Raw genomic sequence first — 14,673 nt, forward strand, 5'->3', positions numbered from 1 at the left:
CGACGATGCGACGTTGATTTATGGATAAAATTAAATCGCAAAATCGATCAGACATGTGTGCGTCTCTGTAATTAAAAGGCCATTTCAGAAACGTATATGTAAAGAAATTATAAAAATCTGTCTTTGTTATAGTGTGACGCAGATTAATAATACAGACCACTGTTTTAGTCGGCGTGGTTATCTAAGACACATCGCTTCTGAATTCAAAGTAGGTAATCCTAGAGTTACATGCCCACAGGGATTTAATTATATGAAATTAATTCAGATGCATATTGTTGGATACAGACGTTCTAACGGGGGTCTGGCTTATTTTGTTCCAAACGTCTGACTTTGGTATACTCGTTCTAATATATTCAGTGTTCATTTCCATGTCGAACAACTTGAAATGTGATTTGAAAACATCTTTCAATATAGCTGATCGCAACAACGTTGAAGCTAAGTAAATCCATGACGTTAGTAGTATTTAAAGGTATTATGCCAGTGTCAGTTTTGCTAAAAACCCGTTTACATAATGATATGCAGGCAAATCACATGTAAGTTTTAGATTTCACTGACGATGAAGCAGGGTTAGACATGTACTGTAGATACGAGACAAACAATCGATGATATATTTTTTTACTACACCTTTTTGTTGATTTTTAAGGCACACAACGGTTTACCATTGCTGTTCCCATTAATTGACCCACATTTATTAATTTTCACTTTCAAACAGATTGTTATGTTTTGTCTGGTAAAACTGTTCAAATGCCTTACGTACGAAACAAGCGCATCTTGACAAGGATGTTTGTGCCTGATAATATAGTTTCATTATTGCTATGTATGATTCGAATCAGTTACCTTTAACGATGAATATAGGGTACAAAACGTATACATTATTACTAGCATGACTTTCACAAATGTAAAATAGCCACAGACGTTTCAAGCGGGTATTACGTAAAGGGCATACTCACAATAGTATCGACAACACGTACTTATTATTAACTTATGATTTGTAGTTGTAATAAACTTAATTGGAATTGTTATGACATCTTCTACATCGATAACATAATAAGCACAATTCGACACCCAATGAGAATATAAATTAAGACTTATCGCTTTTTAAGTAAACTTATCTACAGGTTAAAGGTTATATACAGATATTCAATTATGTGTTTTAACAAACTCGGTTGTGGTAATGGTGGAATTATGTTTTTGTGTTTTTACTTGCATTTTAAGCCGTTTAAACGTATAGGCGTTTTAGTAACTGATTTTGTGCATATTGTGCGATTAGACCTTCATTGAAATTGATTACAATAACTTTTAAAAAGAGTTAGAGCATTAACTTGTGTTTGGATTTTATAGACAAAAACTCACATAAATACACCATTTTACAACAGGGTTTGATTGTTTAACGTATTATCTCTTGTATTTAAAGTTAAGTAATAAACAATATTTATGCATTGCACATACATGGGAAAACATTTTTTAAAGCGCTTCATCACAGCATCAAGCAACCAAACAACTATCTCTTTAGATATATATATATATATATCTTTTGTTTACGTGGATAGTAATTGTTGAACTACGTGGTTGCATTATATTTTGTTTTTACAAATGTAAATGTATTGTATTGTTGCTTTATGTTGTACTGTTGCATTATATACATATAACATGGCTGACAAGGTGAAAGTAAATTTGTCAACTTGAGGAAATGCTGTCAATCGAGGCGAAGCCATCCGCAAAGGCTAATCAGGGACGACTTTTTCCGCCTTTATTGGGTTTTTGCTAAGAAGAGACTCCATTTAAACGAAAAATGTCATAAAAGCGGAATTTGTCGTCCCTGATTAGCCTGTGCCGACTGGACAGGCTTATCTAAGACAACACTCTACGCACATGCATTATGCCCAGTTTTCTCAGAACACTACTCATTTATATAAGAAGGAACCGTTTGGGATATATAGCGTATTTATTATTCATATAAGCCGAGGCCGGATCGTCGAACCTGTTCAATTAATGATTCCTGTGCGGGTAATATTCAACAGCAAGATTAATGTTCGGTTTCTTTTCGTGTATTGGTTCACTTCAAATGTGAATGTTCCAGCATACGATCCATTACAGTTTACCATTAATAATTTTTCGAACAAATCAAGAATTAAAGTTCCAACAATAAGTTGAAACCTTTGATGCATGTGAACAATTGATATATGTAAATAAAGAAGAAACGACAAGAAACAAAATAACTATCCTGTTTCGTCATTATTAAAACGCGATAGATCGGGAATCCGGTTTATAAATAAGTACCTTGAAAGAACTCACGAGGTAGGTAAAATGGATAATTAAAGCCGTTTCTTTTAATACAACTCATTGTATTGCTTTTTTTCAAATGAATATCTTATACAAAAATCTGAATAATCATAGGGGCAATTGTTGGTTTATATTTACCATGTATAGGAGATTTTAAAAGTTAGCATTTGTCACCGTATTTTGAAAGAAGAAAACTTGCTGAAGAAAAATTTAAGTTATTCATTAAATCAACTTCAAAATAAAAGCACATCTATCGAATACAGAATACACAACTTCAAAGCAATATTATGATTAAAATGAATCATCCAATAATAGCGCGCGATCGTATCTTCATGATTTATGGTAAATGATTAAACAACGCTTTATTGTATTTTAACCATTATGTAATAAAATAATTTCCCAAGAGCAAACTTAATGTCAAACAATTGTTGATTACAAGAAAATTGAGGACATTCAAATATTGAATAAGTGCGCACTGATTTGTTTTGGGTTTCGTATTTTCAAATTTATTCGAATGAAACATATAGATAGTGCGCTGGACTACTAATTATACAATCGCGGATTCTTTCCCCAGCGCGGCCACAATACTGTTGTGAGCATGATCAAATTATCATGTATCCGGCCCTCCTCCTTCTTCATTAGGGCAACTTACAGTTGTTTGCATAGTATGTGTTAAAGCATCGATACATTCAACTTAAGCAAATAACATATTAAATTAATAACGATGTCTGACATTTAATAGTATTCCGAACATGTCAAAAGTATGTACTGATGAAATAAGGCACTCGTTAACGTTTACATCCAAATATGTATGCACTAGTATTTCATCTACACACCTCATAATGAAACAAAATCAGTGTATGCAATAACATAAATATAAAATCATTGTATTGCAGCCATACAGATCTTCCTCAAAACTTCAAAGGTGTTTTACCGTAGTCCTCGGGTTGATATCAACATAGGGCTTCCTAATATAATATAATATTATAATGCCCAGGTAGGGAGCGCTGAATTATAAAAAATATTCAACCCTTTAAAAATATCATATTCTTTATAAATATACATTTATATGCAAGCGATTGATTATTAATATAATCTTAACATATTTACAATTTAACCGAATGTGCTTTGCAGTTCTATTTAATAATATATTCTTCCTTATTTTAGGGATATATTGCAATTCGTAAAGAACGTCTTGATGCTCTGAAAACACGCAGTGCTTTCTTGTATACATATAGTTGGTACAATTAACACGCGTATCTTACTCAATTATCAAGTCCATTCAAGATGTGCCTTTTAAGCTCGGTATAACAATGAAGACTATGTCAATTTAATGCAACACACAGCAAAACTCACAATAATTGTTACAAAAACAATTTTGACGATATCTGTGTTGTATTCACCCAATCCGAATTAGCAGTCACATAAACAACCAAGCTATGTAAAATGGATCATTTTCACCGATTATTGCTGCTTCTTCCTGTATTTGCACGATGATGATCTGAACTATTAACTAAATGATGCTATATTCTTAAATCTTTTTCTAACAAGAACGGATATAGTTGACACTTGCTCGTAATTTTATTTCTTAGTTCCTCAAAAAGTTGTAACTCTGTTGCTCTGGTCTCCTTCTTACCATTGAGTAATTACATGGTAATTAAATTGAATGAGTTTTAATTCTCTTTTATTGTTGTTTAATTTGAGTTGCAATGCTATGAATGTTATTAACACTTATATGTATTATGAATACTGCTGGGCCAAGTGTAAGGTTAAACGCTCTTAAACCGGTTTAAACCCCCAATGCTTTCCATAGACAGTTCCAAGGCGGTGACCCCAGCTTTACTCCTCCATGTGTGAATTTTGTTTTGTATTGTGCTGTTTCGTTCTGTTTTGGCAATTGGTCACTTGCCTTTAATACAGGACCCTCTACTAATTTATAATGAGAATGCAATACTGCTCCAGCAGTTGGAGTTTCACTTTTTTATGGAATGACACCAATGCTAATTGTTGTATACATAATTTTGTATAACATATGTGTGTTCCCAATTGTGTCAATAACTTTTACCTAAAATTTAAACTTTGTATATAGTCAGATTTTGTATTTCGTTTGTTTGAATAAAAAAAAGACAACTATTTTGATACTCAAAATTGTGTGAACATTTCCTTTTAATGACATTCATATTTAATGGTAAGAAACGATGCGGAGAACATAAAAACTCTCAATACAAACACAAACACAACTTCAAGCAAATGTGTACTCTATAATGGCAAAACAACGCTACATAAATTATCCCGCAATATCGTGTGGAACTGCGATATTCTGTAACCTTCTTAATAATCCTACGTAAAATCATTAACCAATACAGTTTTCACCTAAAACTAATTGCAACTGAATAAATACATAGATAAGCAATTCGTTTCCACTGTAACTGTTTTACGTAGAATTCCTTTCAATTTGTTTATTAAATAAACATATGCTTCAGTGGCACTATTAAAAAACTAAAGACTATTTGATGTTTTCAGGTAGAAACTCTTGAAGTTAAGATATTACTTGTGATCATAAGACATGTGTGTGATATTATCTGATAGGAATATTGTTTGAGCTGTTAACTTAATTGTATTCTAGCGGTGAACGCATGCATGAATGAAGGAAGGCACAATTCTCAATAGACACATATTGGATCTGGCGCGATTTGTCATATCATATAATATTTTATTAAACAAGTTCAGGAATTTTGTTAGTAAGCGAGCCTTTGGCGAGCTTACTTACGAATTTCCTGGACGAGTTTAATAAAATATGGTATGCTATGACAACGAGTGTCAGATCTTTTCTATCACATGCTTTTAAATTAGCAAATTAAATACATATTTACACAAACATAATGAAAAATCCCGAATGCTGTTTACATTTCGTGCCGTCATTTGACGTTGCAACGTTATTTCAACAAAATAACAAAATAAAATGCGATTGGTCAATAAACGAAAACTAAACCAATGAAAATGCTTGAAAAGTATATTACACATGTGTAAGATAAAAATATATGTAATGGTAAAATTACATGGGAAACATGGTGTGGCATGTGATTAAATTATGTATTACAAACGAATGCTCGTCTATTTTGAAAATAAAATCATGCTCCAATACAATGACACACGAACGGGTTTTCAATGTTGTTTGCCTCTGCTCATGACAGCAAGATTTGAACCAGCATGTGACGTTAAATGTATTCATTTTCAGTAACTTTCTGAACTTGAAAATTTAGTTGTCTTAGTTTGTAAGCATAACGTTACCTTTTATATTATTTTATACCATTAATATACCCGAACTTATAAGAAAATAATAAACCATCTGATACACTTTGGTATATTCAACATTGAGCGCCGATAAGCTCATTTTCTCGGCAAGAAATCCTTCACCTCTCGACAATCCTCACAATCTTGAGTTTCTGAATGTTGTTAAAGAACTGTATCTGTGTTGAACACGTACCTAATATCATCTTAATCTTAAGTCGGATAGTAATTTAAAAAAACAAAAACGCAAAATGAAGACACTAATCATTTTTGAGAGAATTAAATATAAACTAATTGTTAATTTGATTAAGAAATATCATTTTCGGTCTGTATGGCATACCGGAGTTTTTGCCTCGTTATATTCATTAGGTGAAAAAATGGCATTTAAAAATAATGCAATATAATTTAAACAATCATAATAAACTAATTTACCGCCGCAGTAACTGATTAGTTTCTTTTCGTACAATGAATTTACTCTGTTCATATCTTATCGAATTATGGCATGTATTGTCCAGTGTTTGTGCGCTGTTTTACGTTAATAAGCAATGGGTTACTTGCCAAAAAGGACTTGGTACTGAAAGTGATATTTATATCCTACAAGAGCAATATAAAATATATTTGCTTATATGTGCTTATATTGCAAGACTATGCTTTAGACATTCAAAATGAACACTCACATCGTCTTCAATATAGTTGTATAAGATCAATTATAGCAATACTTATTGTAATTGACAATCAATAATGCATAACTCTTTAAGTAGTAAAGTGTCGATATAACGGTTTGAAATGGATATACAACAAACACCTATTGAGTCAACCACTCAATGCACATCAGTGTTGTCAATTTCATTCAGTTTCTATTTTCTATGGCTGAAAACATGGCAATCCTGAAATAACAAAGTGTAGGTAAAGATCGTATTTGTATCAAGGTAAAATGCACTTGTCTGCATTTTTGAGTCAGAAAGACGTTTTGAAAATATACCTTACATTTTTTATACCAAAGGAAACATCGTTAAATCAATCAACATTGACATAAAATATCGTTGATTTAGTTATAGATGGAACACATAAACAATTCATATACTTTGAACTTAGAGAAACACAAGCATGATAATGTATCATTATTCTTAAAGGGGTCTTTTCACAGATTTTGGCAATTTTTTAACTTATTCATTAAATGCTTTATATTGATAAATGTAAACATTGGATCATAAAAGCTCCAGTAAAAAATCAAGAAAAAAATTAAAAAAAGGAAAAGAACATTGCCCGGATCAGGTTTCGAACCAGTGACCCCTGGAGTCCTGCCAGAGTCCTGAAGTAAAAACGCTTTAGCCTTCTGAGCTATTCCGCCGAGTACACATTCTTGACGTATTTTATACCTTATATAAGCAATCTTCGTAGTTTCACAAAATTTAACGACAAAAACAGAACTCTCCAAATTATTCAATCTTTTCGCGTTGCAACGCTTTATAATTTTTAGGTTTTAAAATCGTCAAAAGATGCATCTAATGGCTATATTAGAGCATGGTTAATGTTCAGTATTACTGTTTCCTCACAAATATCATAACTAAAACGAAAATTTGCGAATCTGAAACAACTTTTTTCAATTTTGTCAATTTACCAAAGCGTGAAAAGATCCCTTTAAAGTGATAATCGATTTTTACCCAATGATATAAAATCAAATTTCTAGGGAGTAATTACTGCACGTAAGTCACATGATAATCTGAAACGACAAACTCCGCATGTATGGAATGTTTTGTTCAAACAGTATCTTCTAAAGGCAGTCTAGGCAGTATGTCTTATCAAGTATTACTCTCTGCGAACAGCACGTGCTTATTTTAAACCACACTTTACCCATATGCATTTGGCCCGGTTTTCCAGTTACTCGATTGCATTATGTATAGCACAACGTCTGGTTTGAAATCACACATTGAATATGCTTGTAAACGTGTATTAATAACATTTCGAGCGTCTGTTATAGCATAAGGTAATTCTTGCTAAAATTGTAAAACTTTACGCATTGCAGTATGCGATCCCTATGTATTTACCTCAACTATGTGATATTCTAACGGATTGAATGTTCTTAAAAATTATGTGTGTTTTGCGTGTACTGCAACGCATGCTGTTATTTTTAATGAATATTAAAGACAGTGAGCTACACATGCTTAAGTCAAACATAAACTATTATTTTCTATTATGTTCTGTTAAAATGATTATGTTTTAAACATAAACAATAATATAACATAGACCACATTCACTGGAATGGCCCGCCTTCAATGGTTTTGAACTATTTCAAAATAAATCACGATATTAAATCATTTCCAAGCCGTGAAAAAATACTCAAGAAGTATGAATATTTCATATGATATACCTTTTTTATTAGGTCTATCACATGTCTAAGCTCTCTTCATATTGTGTAAACGTCCTCTCTTTCTTCAAACCTATAAATATTAATTTGCACTGAAGAAACCGATATTGCTCACAGGCAACGCACCCTTGCGTATTCATATGAACACAGATTGAAATAAATAAAGTTATCAACCGTGAATTCGAAACATATACCTAAGGGAACGTTTACGGAGCCTGGTGTTAAATTCGCAGGTGATATCCTTTAATAATTAATCGTCATATTTATCTTGCTCTTAAAGGTTAATCATAAACCATTTGTTTTAGAAGAATAAGTGTGTGTAATGTTCAAACTCCCAGCGTAAAGATTGCTTTGTTCATTCATTGAAGCGCTACTGCGTTCGCCTATTGTGCGTTTTTTTTTCCTTTTATTTAACAAAAGTAACAATGAAACCTACGATAATAAACAGTGGAAATGACAATTCAAAAGCGGAGTATGCCGCCGATTCAAACAAACAGAAGAAAGGACAATTACAACTATGCGGCTGTAAAAATCGACACTGTTTTAAGTATAGTTAGAACTGTATTACTGTTTAAAGTTAATCAATTTTAAGCGAAATACATGATTCATGCTAATTGATTTTAAATATCGTATATTTTAGGAAACGAGCTTTAAGTGATGCGCGTTATTATATCGCATTGTGTCTAGCATTGCTCTTAGGAATCTTAATTATGATTAACATTGTGGTTTTGTGTATTATTTGTATTCGCGTTCAATGCAATCAAACAGTATTCTTGTTTGCTGCTGTGTTTTAACGTTTGATAGAAGAATTGAATGTTATCTTATTTAAAATAATAACTTGTAACATATCATGTAGGTATTGAATCAATTATATTTAAACATAAACGTATTTGCCTCCATTTTACGCAAGCTCTCGTCTCCCCTGCAACTGCAGTCTTCAATATAATATATTGTACTGCACCCATGGGAAATTAAGTAGTTATGCAAAAATAAAGAATCTCGACTTCGAAGCATTTATTATAATATATATTAATTAGGAAGCAATCTGAGTCTTGTGATTATTATTTTAGGAAAATAAGGCGTCACCAGTGATATGATTATTTAAGTGCATATCACTGAAGGTATTTAGATTCATGAAATACACTGGTTAGACAATTTTGAGTCGTACACGTTTATATTTGAAGCAATTTGATAAAAGTTAATGTGTATTTATTTAAATTATAATTTTTGCACGGTTTACCTTAAAAATGCAAATTGTGTATGAACCAATAAGCAAAACCAATATATATATATATATATATATATATATATATATATATATATTTATATATATAGAAAAATCATCTATTTTAGTTATCAAACACTTACTCAGCCAATATACTACTCAAAATTTGCGACGGATCTAATGTTATAGTATGTGATTTTTAAAGTTTACCCCTAGCTACATTCAGCCAGCGTCACGCATCAATGATAAATCAATATATAAAAATTAAATAAAAAACAAACATTCCAATATCAAAACAACAATTTAAAATGAACGTAATCCAAATAATAATTGAAGATAATGTGAAAATAAAAAGTACACCCTTAGCAAATTTCTAGTAGTATATATAATTGGAACATTTAGTGGGAGCATGGTATTCTATAAAAACTGTTCGAGCCAGTAACGTAACGTGGTCTGGTTCTTGAGATATGGATAAATAAGCATCGTTCTTCATGTATGCATTGTGAACACAATGCTTTGGTTCTGGCGGAAAAAATAAACGTACGGCATTTGTTATGTTTTGTCATTGACCTATTGATGACACTGACACTAATTTGCATGTAAGAACGAACCGTATGTTTTAAATAGCATAAACATATAATTAATGTTAACCAGGGTTTGATCGTCGAACCTTTTACATTAACAAAAACCTTGTGGTTAATAATCAACAGCAAGATTATTGTCTGAGTTCTTGGAAACTATTGGTTCACATCGATACTTCCGCATATGAACATTACACCGTACGAGTCATGACAATTTGCTATAAATTATTAATAGCGTTTGGAAAAAAAAAATAAAGTTCTCATTCCCTTATCGAGCTAAAATCTTTTATGCATATGAACAACCAATGTATGTAAATAAAGAAGAAACGCTCAATGAATGGAATGACCATATTGTTTCATTGGCTAGTCATTCCCAATAACCATGAAATTATTTTTGTTTTCAAATCAATAACTAGCAATCAACAACGATCTGTTTACAGAAGAAATAATTAAATATTTTTCCTTTAACCACAAGTCTATTTGTTCTTTTTGCAATCGCTGAAACAATTAAAATGATTGCTTGAAGAGATTTTAAGTTGCCAGCAGTCAAACGGAATCAGATAGGTGTAGTCAATATCACATTTACTAAACTTATTATTATTTTAATGCTAGTAAGTAAAAAAACTTAAATACATGCATTGTATACATGTACAATTAGTAGTTGAAGACAGTATCTGCCCTCACTTTTACAAAAGGAATCACAGCAACAGCTTGTTTCGAACAAATAAAAAATATGACCGCTCCCTCATTAGATATGTATACGTTCTTCAATTATGACACAATCAAAACTTCGAAAGATTAATTGTAAAAACGTTTTAATGATAAACAAAATCTTCCACTCATACTAAGTTTTTACCACCAATTAATTAGTAATTGTCTTGCACAGCCTCAAGTCTGTATGTCTATATGTTATGTAATTTGGGTCCGTACATGATGATCTCAGAGCGCATGTCACTAAATTCGTACGACAACTCTAATAAAAAATTGAGATCTATTAATATAAATTATACTATAATGATGTGGATATAACAAGACAACTTATAATATTTCTTCCAAATGGTTTATATAAACATCCATAAATGTCGATAGAGAAGATTTTAGAAACTGTACTGTTCGTAAATACCATATGCGAATAAATTGAATAAATTGTCTGTATAGCTTCGTAACCAGTGCAGTTTAAAACAATAAGATACAAAATAAGCGCAATACATTCGCGTAGATACGTAATAAGTTTATTGAAGACACATACTTAGAAACCAAATTAAATGCATCAAAGCAAAATATATACAAGATCAATACATTTTAGCACAAACATATACACACACATCAGAGTTTTGCGAAAACATATACAGAAAATAAGTGTACTGCAGACACATTTGTATAAAACTAGTGTTTTGAAGCTTCAAAGATACAACAGCAGTTTACTTCAGCAACAAAGATATACACTAGATTTATTGCAGCAATAATAAGTAAAATAATTATATTTCAGCCATTAATATAAACAATTTATGAAGTGCAGCCTCTAAGAGATACAATTTAAGTACTGCAGTCATATAGATACAAACTCAATGTATGTGTCCAATTTAGCTACACAATCAATGAAGTTTAACACAAAGAAAGTATGTACGCTCATTGTATTGCAGACACGAAGATATACACGCAATCTAGTAAAACCAAAATATACTTAGCAAATTAATGTAACAGAAAATATACACTTTCAGTGGATATCAGCCACATGCATACACAATTAGTGGATTATGGACTGCCTTAAGATTATACAGAACTGCATTAAGACTTCCAAACGGCGCTGCCGAATTCCTTCGGGTGATATGAAGGACGACGTGTTGCACACGGGAAATAATCTTCTTATCATCAAAACAGAGTTACGCGAACTTACTTTACATTGAACATAACTTAACGAATCGGCATTTGCAAATAGGCATATTAACTCCTCGACACCATGTTTATTATCAAAATGTTTAAACTGATAACGTGAGCAAATGAACAGAAAAGTAGTTACAGATTTGTCTTATTTAAACATATGCACACCTTTAACAGTTTAATTAGTTTAATTGAACTATTAATCATTCATTCTAACATGTAAAAGATGTTATTTTTACCTGTGTAATGTCAAACATATAACTATTAGCAGTACATAACAAAGCGACCTGAATATGAATACTAACAAAACACAAGTAATAGTTGATTACGAGATCGTATTTAAATTGCATAACTCTCAAACATCAAGCGTTTTGATAAATGAAACTAATTATGATCAAATTGAATCACGGATTAAAAACATCTGAACGACTGAAGCACGGCAGGTCACATCAACGATAACAATTCGGAACCAAATGTAAACGAAATTTCGACTCCATGTTGTTTTTAATCCTACGTGAAAAGTCACGTATTCAGAGGCGCGATTGAATATAAAGAAGTGAAACTCAGTTGTTGGAGCAGTATTGAATAATTATTATAAACAATAAGTTGGTCCTTTATTTAAGGCAAGTGACCGATTGCCAAAACAGTACAAAACAGCACAAAACAGCACAATACAAAATAACATAAACACATATAAGAATACAGCTGGGGTCACCGCCTTGGAACGGTCATTCCAAAGCATTGGGGGTTTAAACCGGTTTTAGAGCACTAAACCTCACACTTGGCCCAGCAATATTCATGATACATTTAAGTGTAAATAAAATTTAACCTCATAGCATTGTAACTCAAATTAAACAATAATAAAAGGGAATTAAAACGTATTCAATTTAATTATTATTTAATTACTCAATGGTAAGAAAGATACCAGAGCAAGAGAGTTACAACCTTTTGAGGAACGATGAAATGAAACTACGAACGAGTGTCAACTTCATCTTCAAAACTAAACAGTCATTTTGTTATTAAAATCTGCATTTTAGTTCCAAATAGAAATGAATTTGATTTAAGAAAATCGAAAGAACAGATGAGCTGTTTTATAGTTAAATACAGAAGGAAATAGTCGCACATGAACAGTTGGTTAGAAAGATTGCGTTGATTGAATTTTGTTTAGCATATCCAAATTAAACGTAGTGCAGTGCTATGGCGTCTTCACTGCAAAGAATATAAAATGTTTTATGTTAACATGCTAACATTTAATGAGCCAGACCGTCTGAATTATACTCATACTTTATGAATATTGACATGAAATTACCACAATTAAAAATAGTTCTTAACGATATTGTCATAATATTTGCATACCATGCATAGATCGTTTTCCAACAGATACTGTTTGGACCGCAGTGGGTACACATGATATGATTGAATGAGTTACTTTGTAAATTCCTAACAATGTTCAAAATATACTGTTATTAAACGCTTTATAACGATGTGACAATATTATGTTGGTATTGCTTTAGGTTAATTATATAACCGATGCAAAGACATGCATACTGCGGTGTAAAGAAGTTCTATATATTCAGAAACATTTATATTTTGTGAATTGTTATAATGTGTCTCTGAACAAATTGTACCAATATGTATTGAACATTATGTTGTTTTAATCAATCGGCTTTGAATTGTGAGTTTGGGCAAATCACTTCTGAATTCAAAGTAGCTTATCCTAAAGTTACATGTCCACAGGGATTAAATTATATGAAACTAATGCAGATTCAGATTGTTGGATACAGACGTCTCGATGGGGATCTGGACTTTCTTGTTGCCATAAATCTTATCTTATATAACTTGTTATAATATAGTCATTGCATATAATCATTGTCGAACGACTTGTAGTGTGAATGTAATAACAATTAAGCTGCCACAACCACGTTAAAGCAAAGTAGGTCAATGGCGTTATTTTTATAATGTCTTGCTCCAGTTCCATTTTTCTTAACAAATATTGTGCATCATTCATGCAGGCAAATAGCGCGCATTTATGATAAGATTAAAATGGAGATGAAGCAGTGATTTGCATGTGTGGCAAATTAAAGACATACGCTCATTGCTACGACTGTTAATATTTATAAAAGTAATTGTTTATAATATAGATTTCAACACTAAGTGAAAGAGCCGTTTAATGTAACTTTCCATTGGAACTGAGAGTTCAATGATAATGCGTGTGTGTTATTGTATAGTTTTGTGTTCATTTTCAAACATGACTTTTTTCGTGGACACGTTCATTTATAGATTTCTTAATTCAAAAGAAACAGATGAATTCGCGTCAGTCATTTTCCTATGTGATAATTTAAAATGGAACGGTCAAGCCAAGAAATAATCGGATGTTAATGAGATAACAGTAACAGATAAGTTGGGATACAAGGCTGATCACTATCATTGATCCCGTTCTGAGATTTTTATTTCTCATGATGTACCGATGATTTACTCCACGTGGCTAAACCAGTTTCTAATGTAAAACAATGAATGGTATGACAAATGTTTTCATTTTCCAGACAATATAACCATTTGGAAATATTTTGAAAGAAATTTGTTTTTTTCCTTTCAAGTTTGATTTCAAAATATGTTATTGTTACGCTTAAAATTTTCGTTATTATTGACGTTAAAATACATTAAACAGAAGCCGAGCATAACAAATATCTAAGCGCAGCCCACGGCTGTGACGTCATTCTGTCAATATCTAGCGCATGTGGCTCACACTAGAAGCTCACACGACAGAATGTAGTGACCGGTCCGAGGCCAACACGAGAATGTAGTGACCGGTCCAAGGCCCACACCAGAATGTAGCGACCGGTCCGAGGCATAAACCAGAATGTAGTGACCGGTCCGAGGTCCACACCAGAAAATAGTGACCGGTCCAATAACTCCTGCTGCCATAGATCGTATTTTACGGACCTAGAAAGGTTTTATAGATAAAGACAGAACATTCAACAAGAGTTTCAATAAACTGTAATGTAATACAATTAAAAGTATATAGTATGTATTATAATATATAA

Source organism: Dreissena polymorpha, chromosome 7 (assembly GCF_020536995.1).
Source record: "Dreissena polymorpha isolate Duluth1 chromosome 7, UMN_Dpol_1.0, whole genome shotgun sequence".
NCBI lineage: Eukaryota > Metazoa > Mollusca > Bivalvia > Myida > Dreissenidae > Dreissena > Dreissena polymorpha.